General features: G+C 36.7%; 1 protein-coding gene across 5 annotated transcripts in view; it reads right to left on the bottom strand.

Moving 5' to 3' along the window:
- Window positions 1-468: 468 nt before the first annotated feature.
- MYLK4 (myosin light chain kinase family member 4) overlaps window positions 469-19,071 on the bottom strand; it is a 145,276-nt gene continuing 126,673 nt past the window's right edge. For all 5 annotated transcript variants that reach the window (XM_075212978.1, XM_075212980.1, XM_075212981.1 and 2 more), the window contains one exon: window positions 469-8,165. The gene's annotated coding sequence lies outside the window, so the exon portion shown is untranslated. The remainder of the gene's footprint in view (window positions 8,166-19,071) is intronic.

Raw genomic sequence — 19,071 nt, 5'->3', positions numbered from 1 at the left:
CCTCTTAATGATGACGTGTTCTGAGGTGAGGGAATTGGGGCTGGGGGTGACCCAGCACTTCCAAAGTACTAGACACCCCCCAGCGGAAGTGGCAGTCTCCAATGTGACATGGCCATGCCCCTTCTTGACGGTACTCTATCACGACATGTGATTCACAAATGTTGGGAGGTATGGATATGAGTAGGGGATGTGTGGGTGAAAGGTGCTTGGACAAGTGATTTTGGCTACATGGCTACCAGTTGTATTTACTTGGGGAACTGAATACAAATGTAAATTCAGCGCTTGTCCTTTGTATTGGATCAATCTCTATATATCTAGCCAAATAATAGCAAAATTATTTCATATTTTCAACTAGCATCAAGCCCATGTCAAGGGTCCTCATATCTGCAAACATATAGGATATATGGGTATGTATTGCAGTTAAAACACATAATGCATTTCAATAAAATGTTTTGTTTTTTTATTTTATCTACAGTCTTTTATCCAATACATCAAAACAAGTAACAAGAAAATATACATTACATTGTCATGAAACAATTATTAAACATCTACAATCTTGTTTTAATCAAACGAGCAGCCACAGTATATTGTGCTATCATATTTTTGTGTCCATTATAGGCACAATGTAAATGGTAAACAGCAAAACATGGGTAAAGAGTAACAAAAGTAATTAACTGCCTTCATATAATATACAACTACCATAGCATAGGGAGTACTAGCTGTATGTTTAATAACTAGTAAGATCACTCAATATAGTTTTATTTACATCACTTTAACTTAAATCAGAATTAGGGCTCTTGTTAGCATGGCATACAGGAACTTATAGTTCTATAACAGCTGGGGAGTCTTAACCTATAGTATCTGTAGAATTCTGGGATTATTCATCTTGCTACAATAGTTAAGTAAAATATGGATTAGATATGGATATACATTAAAATTAAAAAGTCTACCAGCCTGAGTAGAAATAAAGAGGTATACCTCCTTATGGCTCCCACATATCTACTATCTAATAATGGCCCATTAAACCTAAAATACAGTTGGATCAAATTGGAAATGGCATCTTCTAACATTCACACCACGACAGGCGTTAACATGTTTTACGTTACATGGAACATTTAATCTACTAAACCCATACTAATGTTCAGTAGTGCCATTTCAGCTTTCCGTTCCTCTGTACTGCATCTTTCAGTGAGCTTACTGACAAAGGCCTGAACTGTGCAGCCTAATGATTTGCTGTCAGGTAATAACGAAAGAGAAGACTAATAAGGATAAGAAGAAGGATAGTGGTGAGAATGGGGATTGGGTAGTAGGTTTGAATTGGAGGGAAGGGAAAGGCTTCATGATTTATGCCCATGCCAATGCCAATGGATTGCGTTGAACCAGTATATCAGTTTTTTCTCCAACATCATAAAATTTTCTTACAATTGTTTAAGGTATTCTAATTTCTTTTGATGTTTAATTATTATATTTTCCCAGACTGTGATGCCTGGGATTCTGATTTCTGTGCTTGTGGATACCAAAATCATACAAGATAGAAAATGCCAATTTGTAAATGCCTTTCAGTTCCCCAAATGGAAGAAAAGAAACATGTGCAACTTTCCACAATTCAGCTACCGTGCACATTTTTTATGTGAAGCTTAGTTCTTATTGTTTGTGTTTCAAAACAGCCTTTATTCTCCATCCATTTAAGAAAACGTTCTAATGGTAAATTATTTGTGCTTATATTGATCTAGTCAGCTATCAAGCACTGGCGGGCAGTGTACAAGAACCGTACAATGCGAATCTCACTGCAGTCAGCCTGCACGCCATTGGATTCAAGGATTTGATGGGTCTATAGATTGGGATTTCCATACCACCGTCTAACATACCAAACACAGCAGTACACAGACAAAATCAATACATCTGGATTTTAAATAAATAATTGTCATTATTATTAAATAAGGCTCCATGTTTCTATCAGTCAGTGAATCTGGTATATAGCTGACACAGACCCAAGCAGCTAATTCCAATAGAAGGACAAAACATAATTATGTAGCAACTGTGCAGATATGTAAGAAACTGATCATATTTCCCTTAGATCAAGTCTGCAATTTCAATTTATCTGAGGACACAGGAGGGAATTTGAGAGAGCAGAAGCATGAAAAATTATGTTTGCAGTGTTCCTGCAGTGTTCATGTTCCTTCATCCTGCACACTCTACAGATGTCCAAAACAAATATTGTGTGTAGACAAAGCCTGAAGAAACAGTTTTGGTAAACAGAAAATTTGGTAACTGACTTTAATTACAAATGCAGAAACAAGGTAGAGGAAGAAAAGGCAAACCCTCCAACTTCCCATTACCTGATATAAAAATGCATATTTTCTTACTGTAGTATACTGGACTGAATTAATAGATAATATGTTTGTTTCTACATCCGTAAATTACAGTGTAAATAACAGATCAATTTGTATGTCCATAAATGTATATATGTGTACTTTTCACTCCTTGGTAGTGGGTGTTTCTGGAACCCAAAAAGAAACTTGGGGGTATATTTAATAATCTGCGGGTTTGAAAAAGTGGAGATGTTTGTTGTCTATAGCAACCAATCAGATTCTAGCTGTCATTTTGTAGAATGTACTAAATAAATCATAGCTAGAATCTGATTGGTTGCTATAGGCAACATCTACACTTTTTCAAACCTGCAGTTTAGTAAATCCTGCCCTTGAAGGCAAAACATTAGGCCACAGAAATTAATGAATAATAACTATATAACCAGTATGAAGAGTAGAAGTTACTTCCCCAATGGTAAGTGTCAAAATATGAATTCAAATAAATAATTAGATGGGACAATAGAGAAGCAAAATAAGAGAATAGTAGATAAAGTGTCATTCAAAGACAAGTTACATGCTAAAGGTCAGTCACTCTAACATAAAATAAATTATGCATTTTAATTATATACATCATTGTAAAATAAAATTATCCATCTAATATTAGGGATAGGGACTTTGAAAGTGTACGTAGTGAATCAACATAGTTTAGTAAAAGCCAGAAGTGTTCATTGTTTTAAACTGAAAACAATGCACAATGAAATTAAAATGTTGGAGTTTCAAAATGATGAAATGTATCACCAATCCTGCTGTGCCACGTGTACTACCTGCCTCCCATTTTGCTTTGTTTAAATTGAAGTTCAATTGTTAATGAAAGCGCCATTAACACATAACAGAACAGATGGAAACTGGATCGGTGGATATTCAAAACATAGGAGCAATGTGCGCTCCTAACTTACGTAACTGTAAGCCAAAATTTTTTTTTATTAATTACAAATAAAAAACAGACAATCTTTGATTACATACGTACACCTAAAACACATCTGGTGCAATCAATTTTTTTCAAAGGTCACATAATTATCTGGACTCCACCTGTGTACAAGTAAAGTATTTCAATTAATTTTGAAATATACATGTCTGTGGGAGGTCACAGAGTTACTTAGTGAATTTCCAAACAAGAGTTTCATTATGAAGATCAAAGAACATGCAAGCAAAGCCAAAAAACTGATTGAAAAACCCCAGCTAGGAGAATTATTTTACAATATTTCAGATACTTAATATATAGGGCACCGTTAAGTCCATTATGAAGAATGGCAGAGAGACTATGGCACAATCCTGAATTTGTCTAGAAGAGACTGTGACTTGTTAGGGAGGCCACCGAAAATCCTATGGCAACTCACATTTAATCTTATCAGCAGTTTGCCAGAAAGCCCCGAGTCCCACATACCAAGTGGAGGAAGATTCCATGGTCTGATGCATCCAAGATTGAACTTTTTGGAATGAACATTACACAACATTGTGCCGCATACCAAGAACATTTTCCTACAATGAAGCAAGGTGGCCTGAGCATAACTTTATAAGGATGCTTCTCTGCTTCAGGAACTGGAACACTTATCAGAATAAGTGCTGCGGAATTAGTGGCGCTATATAAAAAATTGATTATGATGATGATAAGTAAAAAAAAAAAAGAAATCCTTGCTGCAATCTGGGATGAGCATATATATCCAATCTGAAAAATTACCAAAATCTGCATTATGGCAGAAGCCACATTGAAGTTTCTTAAATAAAAAAAAATAATATCATGCTGTGGCTTAGATCCCATTGAGACTCTATAATGATTTAAAAATTGCTATTCACCAATAATCCCCATCCAACCTGATGGAACTCGAGTATATTGCAAAGAGGAATGAGTAAAAGTGCAGTATCCAGATGTGCAAAGCTGATGGATACTTTCCCAAATTGGTTAAAAATTGTAATTGTAGTTAAATGTTCTACCAAATATTAAAACTGTGGACGGGTAACTTATATAATCAAATATTGTCTGTTTATTGAGGAAAACACTTTAGATTTGCTTTTATTTGGCACTTCAGATTATTGATCCACTGATTCCACTGTTAAGAACTTCTAAGCTCAATTTGATTCCATGATGTAAGAAATTACATAAGCAAATAAAATTCAAAAGGAGATGATTACTTTTTATGGCCACTGTACTACACTGTTTTAAGTGCTTCAGATATGCTCTTCAAAAAAGCCTGCCTGGAAGTACTCTAAAGTTGTTGTGAAATGTTTTGAAGCTCACCTAAGGGAAATTGTTTAAACAATAAATTTCTAACACGTGAGTCCTAATATTATATATAATCCTTGTTTTAACTATACTTACAATAGAGGTTTGCACATACCCTTAATGAGCCATAGTCATAATCATAAGTATTGTAGTACACATGGGGCCCTTTTATGGTAAATGAGTAAAGAAAGCTGACTTTATAACTCAGTAGGTTTATTTACACACCTGAAAAATGATGTTAACATCATGTTTCACACTCCAACTCAATCTCATTAGTGTGGACAATACACCTATGTGGGTCTAGCCTTATTATGAACGCACATGCTAAGATGTATACAGCAATATTAGACAAGTGACCAATATTGCAGTGTGCCTGGACCCAAAACACCCCCATACCATATTATAATCTGATTGAATTCGAAGGGATCATTATCAGATTATTATCTTAAATGTTAGTAAATGAGATTGGCCTTTATGAGCCTGTGCCTCCTGTCATATTCCAACCACACTTACTAGCCCCAGTGTTGCTTAAAGAGCCAGCTGCTTGACATCAAATGTCAATATCTAGTCTAATTTGGCCCCTTACGCTGGGTCGTACTGTATGTGGGAAGCTCAAGGCAGTAAAGATGTCTTAATTACCATATGAGCTGCATATCCCGTAACATTTAAAAATTAAATTTGAAATTAACTAAGCTCAATCCATGGCTCACCCAAGCCTCACTCATTATTCACCAAACCCCACCCAGATGCACCCAACAATAACCACTTTTTGGCACACCCACTTTCTAGCAGGTCCGGCCCCTTCACTGTACAAAAATTGGGACATTGTGGTCAAAATCAGGTATGAGTATAAGATATGGGGATGAATGGACTTGGTTCCTGGATTTGAACCAATTGAAAGCCCAATTAAATTATTATTAAAGAGGAACTTGTATAGCTACAGTATGTGGTTTCCAAAGGATGTCTATTGAAAAGGTATATCTTTAAACCACCACATCCATCCTTCCTTTTGCTGGCTGCCCTTGATTGTATTACAGAACAGAATGTCTTTGTCAGTAATACATTGAATTATAGAGAATCCATTGAAAGCCTGTCATTTATTTGTAAAGTAGAACATCAATTTGTGTTGTGGACGGGTTAAAGGTGAACAGATTTTAATTGGTAAACAATTCATTCAGAAATTAATCATGCACAACATACTGCTGAAAATCATGAGCTATATAAGGTGTAATAAAACACACTAAAAGCTGGTTCTTGCATACTGTAGATACTGTAGATTCCAAAACCCTTACTAAGCTTTTAATGATTGATCAAAAAAAACCTTACTTTAAAAAAAAAAACAAGAAAAAACATACCAAACATATTGTAAACATTATCTGCTGGTGAATGTAAGGGATATTTATTGCACTGAAAAAGTGAAATACTATGAGCAACTAGCATCAAATGGACATTTCAATCAATTTACAATTGTCCCTACACATGTACCATGCTTTAAGAAAAATTTAAGAATCTAAGTTTAGATTTAAGCCAGGACTTAACCTTTTTCCATCTAGGCCCAAACAATGGGGTCTATGTATTAAGGCACATTTGTCCTCAGTAATTGCATAGCCATCTAATGGGTGGCTTGGCTGAAGGAGTCTGGTGGAGTAAGTATGCATAATAATGAGAATAATCATTACCATGCATCGCGTTTGAGCAGAGCAGTATTATATATGTAATAACTCAATTAAGGTAATGGAAGGACCCTGCTATAACACTTTGAAAACTATTTGCATTTTGACACACACACACTGAATTTAGGTATCTTATAGCAATATATACAGATATATATCTTTTATGAATATCTCTTAAAGTAGAACTAAACACTCAACATGAAAATAGTTACATAAGTCACTTACATGATATTTTAAAATGTGATACATGTATATATACAAACTAGAATTTTATACTAAATGACATCAGTTCTGGAATCTCAGATTGAGGCTGTCATGATGGTATCTTTCAGAATGGTTACATGTGAATACGTAAAGACTGTTACAAAAGTATTGAAGCCATCTGTGACATTGTCCTAAGGATCACCATCATCAAGATGTAAGATGATAAATCTCTATGCAAATTAGTGATTTTGTGCAGTTTGAGGGCCGCTCAGATATTCCAGTGTTTGATGAAAAGTTTTAATTTAAAGCTCTACGACTACAAAAGGTGCAAGTGAATTTTATCTCAAAAAACAATAATTTAGGGCTAACTTGTCAAGCACTTTTTCAGTTTTTATGAATTCACAGACAAATCCAGGCAGCCACATTATACTCTTACTAAAATAATCCATTCATTAAACCACAACCATAAATAAATGTATTTGTGTATGAAAGTGCACTACCAAACACCAGATACAGTTGAGACTACCTGTAACCACTGCAAAAGTCCTTCATTATCAGGACAGCGGCAGTGGCGCACGCAGGGGGGGTTTCTGAGTCTCTAGAAAACCCCCCCCTGCGCTAACTAAGTGGCCACTGTCCTATACAGCAGCCGCGGCGCTGTAAAAGAAGCGTCCGCAGCGGTGCTGTATTGTATACAGCACCGCCGCAGACGCTTCTTAGACAGCGCCGCGGCTGCTGTATAGGACAGCGCTGGCGAAACGGAGCTGTCTCTCTCGTTTTTTGGTTTTTTTTGGGTCGTCGGGGGGAAACCTTCCCCCCGACAATCCTCCGTGCGCCGCTGAGTGGCTGATCACTGACATAACATATCTGACTTGATACATAAACACCTACTTTACCTAGCTAGATCTTCCTGCTGCCTGTAAATACATTTTAAGCTGTTTTTGGACATGTTTTGATGGACCAACTAGAAATATACTAATAGCTAAAGCTATACAGCAAAAGCTTCACTTAAAGTGAAATTTTGAGAAAGTAAATATCTTTAGACAGCACAATCTACATGGACAAGCCACTTGGCCTGAACATTTCTTGTCTAACAATGCCGAAGCTTTTACATTTTAAATATCAAGTTGGTCCAGTCAAACGTGTCACCAAGCGCAGAGAAACTAGGTTGCTCCAGCAAAATGACTACTAGGAATCTGTACTACACATGACTTACTGCATGGCTATGATTCATCCTTTTATTAGTTAGTTTGCAAACTACTCAGTTTATTGACAATAGACCACCCAGACATGGAAACACTGACAGTGTTCCATGTTAGCAGCATGATATCCAGTGTCAATCACATTTATGCAGTACAAATATGTGTAAATAGAGTGTATTACAGGAGAAAGCCACAATTCGGGCATGTGGTACAACTGTGAATGTTAGGAGATTTTCAGAACTATATATTGAGAAAAAAAACCAATGCATTTTAACTGGCACTATGAGCATACTCCTGCTCTACCGCTACAGGTAAGGATACTCAGGGGTTTGTGAAAGAGGCAGTTTAACATGTGAACGTAGAAGAAGTGAAGCTAGCCCAGCCCTGTAGTTGAAGTGGCGCTGGTCCAGCTGGTGATTGCCCAAGTTATCTCCTGGAAGGTCACAGCACCAGAACTGCTCAAATGTCTCACAGTAGAAACCACACAGCAGTGTTTCTGAAAAACAAAATATAATACTCGTTAGTTCAACAGTTCATTCTTTTGTTTTTATTACGCTACATTACGCTACTCTCAAATCCGTATTATTACTTGTTTGGAGAGTTAGCCAGAAATAAAATGCCCACACATTTGCAAAATAAAGTGATGATCGTTTTCTATCACAAATACAAACACTAACGACACTGTGTGGATCTGATAGGTAGTTATGTCTTCTGCTTATTATAAAATAGGACATTTGAAAGAGAATCATTTACAAACAAAACATTTTAATGTTTTAAACATCACGATTAGATGTATTTAATAATTTACATTACCTTTATTGCAATCATGTCTGCACCTGACAGCATAAAAATTAAGTATACAAAATGAGAACTCCCATTAAATGTAAATTCAAAACATAGAAGCAGGGCAAATCTTCATAAACAATGTATTTGCATTAGATTTCAACTAAAAAGAGGTTATAAACTTCTTTAAATATGTAGACATTAATGTACATCTAATTCCCACCAATATTTCTAAGCTATACAGGCGCTTATAAATGTGCAACCACAAAGTGATAGTGACAAAAAAGTGTGTATACTCAGTACATGAGATGGCAGCTCCCAATACAATCGACACCTATCTGCAGGTATCAGCCTAATAAAATACAAAAAAGAGAGAGAGGGGCGCCAACATAGTGCATTAAATGTATAACATCTTTGGGATAATCCGCAAATGTGCAATTCCCGTACCAGAAATTCAGATTCAAATCGCCTTGAATTAATGCTCATAGACCTTTAACATGGAGTGTAGTCTGTAGCAGATCGCTGCACCAGAGCGTCCTGACTCCAGCAGGGTCTTCTCCCAGAGTGATAGCACCACTTCAAATTGGCTAGAACTCAAAAAGAAGCCAATATAGTATAATACCATCACAACAAATGAAATGTGATAAAAAATTTAATACATTAATGAGGCAATGCAGCCTCAACTGCAGCTTAAGTATAATAATGCTCGTACATAAAACACAATATAAAACAGCTTATCTGTCCAATCTCTCGTGCTCAGATGTAACAGCATGCAGGGCAAAATTAGCCAGTAAGATCAGTCCAGAACAGCGTGCAAAAACGACTTCCCAACGCGTTTCGTCCTTTCCATAAAGACTTTCTCAAGGGATAGAAACAATACATCCACGCTGATCTTAAATAGACAGAGAATCCTCATAATTAGGATATCGCCGGGAGGTGGGCGGGATCCAGCAAGAGCGATACCTCACTTCCGGTATCTCACTTCCGGTCGGCGGACAATGTGATTAAAGTTGCAGGAATTAACAAGCAACTGAGAAAAAACAAGTATGTAAAACATATGCATGACAGCGCATACGATGACCTATGTTATAAACAGGGTAGCGAGACAGAGCTAGACAGGAGGAGAAACCACTAACCATTATTAGTAATGGCCAAGAAAAATAATCATGCATACTTAGGATATGGATTAACAGAGAGGTACAAATATAACGACCCTATCTAATACATACAGCTTCTATCTAATGGAATCCATAATGTGCAAAAAGGACTCAAACTATTAGTAGACATGAAAAACATGGCCACAATCCACTTAGTTCTTAAATGGTCAGTTACACAGTAATCACAAAATGGTAAGACTCAAGCAACACAATCCTATCTAATACAAATGGCTCCTAGCTATACAACAGTACATAATAAAGGTGGAATGGTAGTGCACAAGCAAAGGGCATAATGCCGATTGTATAATAGCCCATGTAAGAACAGAGTAACCTAAAAAAAAGGAGAAGAATTAATAGCACATCATCAGAAACTCTCAGGAAACATTAAATGAGAAAGGATGTCATTTCAAAAGCTTCATTTAGGCCTTTTGGCGCTAAGGTGTCAAGTCTATAGACCCAATACATTTCTCTACTGCTCAGTTTTTTAGCTAAATCTCCACCACGTGCACCCAACACCACGTGTTCAATGCCCTTAAACCTCAGACCACTTGGGTCTGCATTATGACATGTAAGGAAATGCCTAGAGACAGTATGCAATTCGGACTTATTTTTAATAGCCCTCACATGTTCCTGGAGGCGCAATTTTAGGGCCCTTTTAGTTTTCCCTACATATACCTTACCACAAGGGCATTCTAATAAATAGATGACTGAAGTAGTTTTACAATCAATTCGATCTTGAATTTTAAATTCTCTTTGGTTTGAGGAATCCATAAAGGTTTTATTAAGAGGAGATAACAATCTACACATATTGCAATTATTACACCTGTAGGCACCTTTCCCTAGTTTAACTAGGAAGGTTTCCTTAGTACCCTTTACATCTCTCAAAAGGCTAGGTGCTAACAGTGACTTCAGATTTTTTGTTTTCTTGAATACAATATCCGGTTTTTGTGAAACCATAGGACCCAAAACTGGATCCATACAAATCAGTTTCCAATGTTTATTTAGAACCGATTTAATCCTCTTCTCGTCCCTACTGAATTCTGTAATAAATGGAACAATTTCATTTTTCCCTTTCTCATTCTTATTTTTATACTCCAACATATCATTTCTCTCTATACCATCAGTTTTAGATATCGCATCCAAAATGATCTGCTCAGGATAACACCTATCTCTGAATCTTTCGGCATAGACATGTGATTGTTCTCTGTAGGTAGTTTCATCAGAACAATTCCGTTTAATACGATTGAACTGGGATCTAGGGATATTATTTTTCCACTTAACAAAATGGCAGCTATCATAATGTAAGTAGCTATTTGAGTCCACTTCTTTAATAAATGTTTTAGTATGGATCTTATCACCCTCACATCGAAGATCTAAGTCTAAGAATTCTATATTTGTATCACTAACCTTTGACGTGAATCTCAAGTTCAGTTCATTCATATTAATATAGTACAAGAAATCCTTCAGAGCTTGTAAAGTGCCATCCCATATCAGAATGATATCATCTATATATCTGCGGTAAAATCTAATGTTAGCAACAAAGGGGTTACTTTCACCAAAGATGTAGTCCATTTCCCACTTACCCATAAAAAGATTGGCGAAACTAGGGGCAAATATTGTCCCCATCGCCGTCCCGCAGATTTGCAGAAAGAACTCATCCAAGAACTTAAAATAATTCCGAGATAATATAAAACCAATTAATTTGCATATAAACTCTTTATGACGATCATCTAGATCACTATCTAGTTGCAGAAAGTGATTGATGGCTTCTATCCCTTTGGAGTGGTCAATGGAAGTGTACAAAGCCTGTACATCTACCGTTACCCATTTAAAACCGGGTTCCCATTGGATCCTATCCAAAAGTTGTAACAAAGAAGTGGAATCCTTCAAGAATGCTGGTAAGTGATTCACGTATTTCTTAATAAAGAAATCAACATACTGTGAAACATGAGATGTAAGAGAACCTATCCCGGCTATAATGGGCCTCCCAGGAGGTTTCTCTAGGGATTTATGCACCTTAGGCAAATGATAGAAAATTGGGATTATTGGTGATTCCTGCAAGAGGAATTGAAATTCATCACGGGTAAGTATATTCAGTTTTAACGCCTCATATAGTATAACCTTCAGCTCCTCAACAAAAGCTAATGTAGGATCTTTAGCAAGTTTTTTATAGGACACTTCATCACTAAGTAATCTCAATGCTTCTGAAACATAATCACTTTTGTTTAGGATAACAATCCCCCCCCCCTTTGTCAGCTTGCTTGATTACAATATCTTCATTACTCATTAGTTTATCAAGCGCTTGTTTTTCCTGATATGAAATATTTTTCTTATATTTTTTGGGTCTAGTAGTTTGGCATAGCTCCTGCTATTAATTCTTCTCCTTTTTTTTAGGTTACTCTGTTCTTATATGGGCTATTATACAATCGGCATTATGCCCTTTGCTTGTGCACTACCATTCCACCTTTATTATGTACTGTTGTATAGCTAGGAGCCATTTGTATTAGATAGGATTGTGTTGCTTGAGTCTTACCATTTTGTGATTACTGTGTAACTGACCATTTAAGAACTAAGTGGATTGTGGCCATGTTTTTCATGTCTACTAATAGTTTGAGTCCTTTTTGCACATTATGGATTCCATTAGATAGAAGCTGTATGTATTAGATAGGGTCGTTATATTTGTACCTCTCTGTTAATCCATATCCTAAGTATGCATGATTATTTTTCTTGGCCATTACTAATAATGGTTAGTGGTTTCTCCTCCTGTCTAGCTCTGTCTCGCTACCCTGTTTATAACATAGGTCATCGTATGCGCTGTCATGCATATGTTTTACATACTTGTTTTTTCTCAGTTGCTTGTTAATTCCTGCAACTTTAATCACATTGTCCGCCGACCGGAAGTGAGATACCGGAAGTGAGGTATCGCTCTTGCTGGATCCCGCCCACCTCCCGGCGATATCCTAATTATGAGGATTCTCTGTCTATTTAAGATCAGCGTGGATGTATTGTTTCTATCCCTTGAGAAAGTCTTTATGGAAAGGACGAAACGCGTTGGGAAGTCGTTTTTGCACGCTGTTCTGGACTGATCTTACTGGCTAATTTTGCCCTGCATGCTGTTACATCTGAGCACGAGAGATTGGACAGATAAGCTGTTTTATATTGTGTTTTATGTACGAGCATTATTATACTTAAGCTGCAGTTGAGGCTGCATTGCCTCATTAATGTATTAAATTTTTTATCACATTTCATTTGTTGTGATGGTATTATACTATATTGGCTTCTTTTTGAGTTCTAGCCAATTTGAAGTGGTGCTATCACTCTGGGAGAAGACCCTGCTGGAGTCAGGACGCTCTGGTGCAGCGATCTGCTACAGACTACACTCCATGTTAAAGGTCTATGAGCATTAATTCAAGGCGATTTGAATCTGAATTTCTGGTACGGGAATTGCACATTTGCGGATTATCCCAAAGATGTTATACATTTAATGCACTATGTTGGCGCCCCTCTCTCTCTTTTTTGTATTTTATTAGGCTGATACCTGCAGATAGGTGTCGATTGTATTGGGAGCTGCCATCTCATGTACTGAGTATACACACTTTTTTGTCACTATCACTTTGTGGTTGCACATTTATAAGCGCCTGTATAGCTTAGAAATATTGGTGGGAATTTGGTGTATTTATCTGCACTTCTGAGCTGGGCTGCTAATTCTGTAAATATTGTTCATTCTATAACTATCTGTAGTACTTCTATTTTAATATTTTAATATGTTTCGATCAGAGAATTTTGATAGTAGGAGGCACGAATATTGTCAGAGGATTTTCAATGATACCAATATATTGGGATGTGAAGATGATTCATTAGATTCATTTTTTTGGAATCTTGAGAAGGTTTTGGCTAAAGAAATCAGATTGTGGTGGGACATAGCTGGGCTAGAGGAGTACATTAAAAATAAAAGGATTCCAAGAGGATTAAGACTTAAAAAGATTCCGTCTTTTGGTTTGGAGGACCCAATATTTATGAAGGAGTGGGATAGGACACTTGATGAGTGTTCTATCAATCTTATGAGATTGATTGTCTCTGAGAAACAAAAGAATCTTAAAAAAGTTCAATTGGAGCTAAAAGATAAAGAGACTAAGGCTGAATTATATAAAACTAAGGAGGATTATAAAATTAACGAAAAAGTACTACACAAAAAACTTGATAGGTTGGAGTCAGAGGTTGTAGGGAGGAAAGAGAGGAAATATCAACGAGATAAAAGAGATTATGATAACAATCAAGTACACTGTTGGGCAAAACCGCAGGCTGAGGAGGGCCCTAGTAATAATATCCAAGGAATTAAACAGATGGATTTGAATAACCCTAGATTTAATTCTAGAAAAAGAAATGATTGGGTTCCCACACCTCCAAAATTCCGTGGTCCTCGTATGAGTAGGAGAACACCTCAACATCTAGAACTTAGAAATAGGTTCTCACCATTGCAGAGGGATAGGTTCTGGAGTACAGAGGAGGATTTTTTATCCCCCGCACAAACATCAAAGGAGGACACGGTATACAGAAAATTTCATCTAAGAGAAAATATCAATATAGCGTCTCCTATGAAAAGGAGGTACTTAGACGAAGAGGTAGACGAGGAGGAAACAAGAGAAAGAAAGAGAAGACATTTCTGAAACAATCTTTAGATCCTAGACTACTTGGTATTTTTAATCTGTCAGACTATAGTCTTACCCAAGATGAACTTAAACTATTAAGCAGAGGATTATCATTTGCTCCTACTAATAGTTCCAATGACTTTCATCTTTTTCTGGATCTTAATAGATTCATTAGAAGACTCACCCTTAAGAGGCATTTTATAAAAAATATTGATAAAAATATAGAGCATGTGAACACTAACAAATCAGTCACTGGACTGAAGTTGCCCTCTAAATTCTATCCACTTGAGTCTAAGGGGAGTCATGTTGAAATGTTTTATCAGCTTGTCAAGAAGGAGCTATGCCAAACTACTAGACCCAAAAAATATAAGAAAAATATTTCATATCAGGAAAAACAAGCGCTTGATAAACTAATGAGTAATGAAGATATTGTAATCAAGCAAGCTGACAAAGGGGGGGGGATTGTTATCCTAAACAAAAGTGATTATGTTTCAGAAGCATTGAGATTACTTAGTGATGAAGTGTCCTATAAAAAACTTGCTAAAGATCCTACATTAGCTTTTGTTGAGGAGCTGAAGGTTATACTATATGAGGCGTTAAAACTGAATATACTTACCCGTGATGAATTTCAATTCCTCTTGCAGGAATCACCAATAATCCCAATTTTCTATCATTTGCCTAAGGTGCATAAATCCCTAGAGAAACCTCCTGGGAGGCCCATTATAGCCGGGATAGGTTCTCTTACATCTCATGTTTCACAGTATGTTGATTTCTTTATTAAGAAATACGTGAATCACTTACCAGCATTCTTGAAGGATTCCACTTCTTTGTTACAACTTTTGGATAGGATCCAATGGGAACCCGGTTTTAAATGGGTAACGGTAGATGTACAGGCTTTGTACACTTCCATTGACCACTCCAAAGGGATAGAAGCCATCAATCACTTTCTGCAACTAGATAGTGATCTAGATGATCGTCATAAAGAGTTTATATGCAAATTAATTGGTTTTATATTATCTCGGAATTATTTTAAGTTCTTGGATGAGTTCTTTCTGCAAATCTGCGGGACGGCGATGGGGACAATATTTGCCCCTAGTTTCGCCAATCTTTTTATGGGTAAGTGGGAAATGGACTACATCTTTGGTGAAAGTAACCCCTTTGTTGCTAACATTAGATTTTACCGCAGATATATAGATGATATCATTCTGATATGGGATGGCACTTTACAAGCTCTGAAGGATTTCTTGTGCTATATTAATATGAATGAACTGAACTTGAGATTCACGTCAAAGGTTAGTGATACAAATATAGAATTCTTAGACTTAGATCTTCGATGTGAGGGTGATAAGATCCATACTAAAACATTTATTAAAGAAGTGGACTCAAATAGCTACTTACATTATGATAGCTGCCATTTTGTTAAGTGGAAAAATAATATCCCTAGATCCCAGTTCAATCGTATTAAACGGAATTGTTCTGATGAAACTACCTACAGAGAACAATCACATGTCTATGCCAAAAGATTCAGAGATAGGTGTTATCCTGAGCAGATCATTTTGGATGCGATATCTAAAACTGATGGTATAGAGAGAAATGATATGTTGGAGTATAAAAATAAGAATGAGAAAGGGAAAAATGAAATTGTTCCATTTATTACAGAATTCAGTAGGGACGAGAAGAGGATTAAATCGGTTCTAAATAAACATTGGAAACTGATTTGTATGGATCCAGTTTTGGGTCCTATGGTTTCACAAAAACCGGATATTGTATTCAAGAAAACAAAAAATCTGAAGTCACTGTTAGCACCTAGCCTTTTGAGAGATGTAAAGGGTACTAAGGAAACCTTCCTAGTTAAACTAGGGAAAGGTGCCTACAGGTGTAATAATTGCAATATGTGTAGATTGTTATCTCCTCTTAATAAAACCTTTATGGATTCCTCAAACCAAAGAGAATTTAAAATTCAAGATCGAATTGATTGTAAAACTACTTCAGTCATCTATTTATTAGAATGCCCTTGTGGTAAGGTATATGTAGGGAAAACTAAAAGGGCCCTAAAATTGCGCCTCCAGGAACATGTGAGGGCTATTAAAAATAAGTCCGAATTGCATACTGTCTCTAGGCATTTCCTTACATGTCATAATGCAGACCCAAGTGGTCTGAGGTTTAAGGGCATTGAACACGTGGTGTTGGGTGCACGTGGTGGAGATTTAGCTAAAAAACTGAGCAGTAGAGAAATGTATTGGGTCTATAGACTTGACACCTTAGCGCCAAAAGGCCTAAATGAAGCTTTTGAAATGACATCCTTTCTCATTTAATGTTTCCTGAGAGTTTCTGATGATGTGCTATTAATTCTTCTCCTTTTTTTTAGGTTACTCTGTTCTTATATGGGCTATTATACAATCGGCATTATGCCCTTTGCTTGTGCACTACCATTCCACCTTTATTATGTACTGTTGTATAGCTAGGAGCCATTTGTATTAGATAGGATTGTGTTGCTTGAGTCTTACCATTTTGTGATTACTGTGTAACTGACCATTTAAGAACTAAGTGGATTGTGGCCATGTTTTTCATGTCTACTAATAGTTTGAGTCCTTTTTGCACATTATGGATTCCATTAGATAGAAGCTGTATGTATTAGATAGGGTCGTTATATTTGTACCTCTCTGTTAATCCATATCCTAAGTATGCATGATTATTTTTCTTGGCCATTACTAATAATGGTTAGTGGTTTCTCCTCCTGTCTAGCTCTGTCTCGCTACCCTGTTTATAACATAGGTCATCGTATGCGCTGTCATGCATATGTTTTACATACTTGTTTTTTCTCAGTTGCTTGTTAATTCCTGCAACTTTAATCACATTGTCCGCCGACCGGAAGTGAGATACCGGAAGTGAGGTATCGCTCTTGCTGGATCCCGCCCACCTCCCGGCGATATCCTAATTATGAGGATTCTCTGTCTATTTAAGATCAGCGTGGATGTATTGTTTCTATCCCTTGAGAAAGTCTTTATGGAAAGGACGAAACGCGTTGGGAAGTCGTTTTTGCACGCTGTTCTGGACTGATCTTACTGGCTAATTTTGCCCTGCATGCTGTTACATCTGAGCACGAGAGATTGGACAGATAAGCTGTTTTATATTGTGTTTTATGTACGAGCATTATTATACTTAAGCTGCAGTTGAGGCTGCATTGCCTCATTAATGTATTAAATTTTTTATCACATTTCATTTGTTGTGATGGTATTATACTATATTGGCTTCTTTTTGAGTTCTAGCCAATTTGAAGTGGTGCTATCACTCTGGGAGAAGACCCTGCTGGAGTCAGGACGCTCTGGTGCAGCGATCTGCTACAGACTACACTCCATGTTAAAGGTCTATGAGCATTAATTCAAGGCGATTTGAATCTGAATTTCTGGTACGGGAATTGCACATTTGCGGATTATCCCAAAGATGTTATACATTTAATGCACTATGTTGGCGCCCCTCTCTCTCTTTTTTGTATTAATGTACATCTGATCTGCAAGCATTATAAGATGGTGTTAGTGTGCTACTGGAGGTCCAGTAAGGCATTGTAGGAATTAAGTGAATTGGTTCCTGGCCGCTCGATCACCAGAACACATTGTTTAAGTGAACCCTGTGTACTCTAAGAGGCTCATTTGGAGGTGGACGCATATGGAGCATGTAGGAAAAGATGCATTGAAGAAAAAGTGTAAAAGTATATGTAGAGTCAGACACAGCTTGCAATGCAAACTACTGAAAAGGAGTAGTACTAATACCAGGTGTATGCCAGACATGCGAGTGTGCATATGTACGCCTGAGGGAAGCGTAGTATACGCAAGCACTGGGCGTATATATTAGTAGTAAATGCAGAAGTGATATATATATATATATATATATATATATATATATTTATACATAACCTAATCATGTTATAAAAATCAGTTTTTGTACATTATTATGTTTTTTACAAATAGATTAATGTAGTCAAATGCACAAGAGTGAATAAGGTGTATTTATTAAAAGCAAAAGTCATATTTACCATAAAAATTTAAATAAAGCACCTTCATATGCGTTGTTTAACCACTTAAAAAATAAATGGTAATTGTCTTTCCTGAAGCAGTAAATATGGCAATGACAATCAAGTAACGCGGCTAGATATGATATAGTCATGAAGAAGCTATCACATGAAGAAGTCACTCTGTATTCAGCCAGTCAGTAGCAGCTATGCAGTATTTGCTGATAGTCCTTATCATCATGGCGTATATATCTGCACCAGCCCACTAGCACCCACAAGACATATGTCTCCTGAAAGGCATATCTATGTATGTTTAATTGAGTTCCAATTACGTGAACACACCCTAACTATACTCTGTCTATATTTGCCTACTTCTTCCCTCCCCTGTTCCTTATCACAAAAAGCCCTATATGGACGTACCTATACTCAATTGGGTGTACATTCGGAGTATAAAATTTCCTAACTCAGCAAAAATCAAACGTATATTCTCCATTAACTGAGGCCCTAAGTATAGAAGGGCATGTTTAGTATAGAAGGGCATGTTTCAGTGGCTGCATCTGACAATTCATTATTAGTTTAAATAAATATATATATATATATATATATATATATATATATATATAAAATACTTGCCCACTCTCCCGATTCAGGGTAGGTTTCCTGGGCACCCAGGAGAGCAGGGCATTCTCCCACATCTGCCTGTTTCCTAGTGAAGTGGGTAATCTCATAATTTTTAGCCTGCAGTTCGCAGTAAAATGACGCGTTCGCGTCATTGCGTCAAGAGGGCAGTGCCAACAACGAAGC

This window comes from Mixophyes fleayi, chromosome 5, assembly GCF_038048845.1.
Source record: "Mixophyes fleayi isolate aMixFle1 chromosome 5, aMixFle1.hap1, whole genome shotgun sequence".
Taxonomy (NCBI): domain Eukaryota; kingdom Metazoa; phylum Chordata; class Amphibia; order Anura; family Limnodynastidae; genus Mixophyes; species Mixophyes fleayi.
This window is presented reverse-complemented; position numbering and strand designations above follow the sequence as displayed.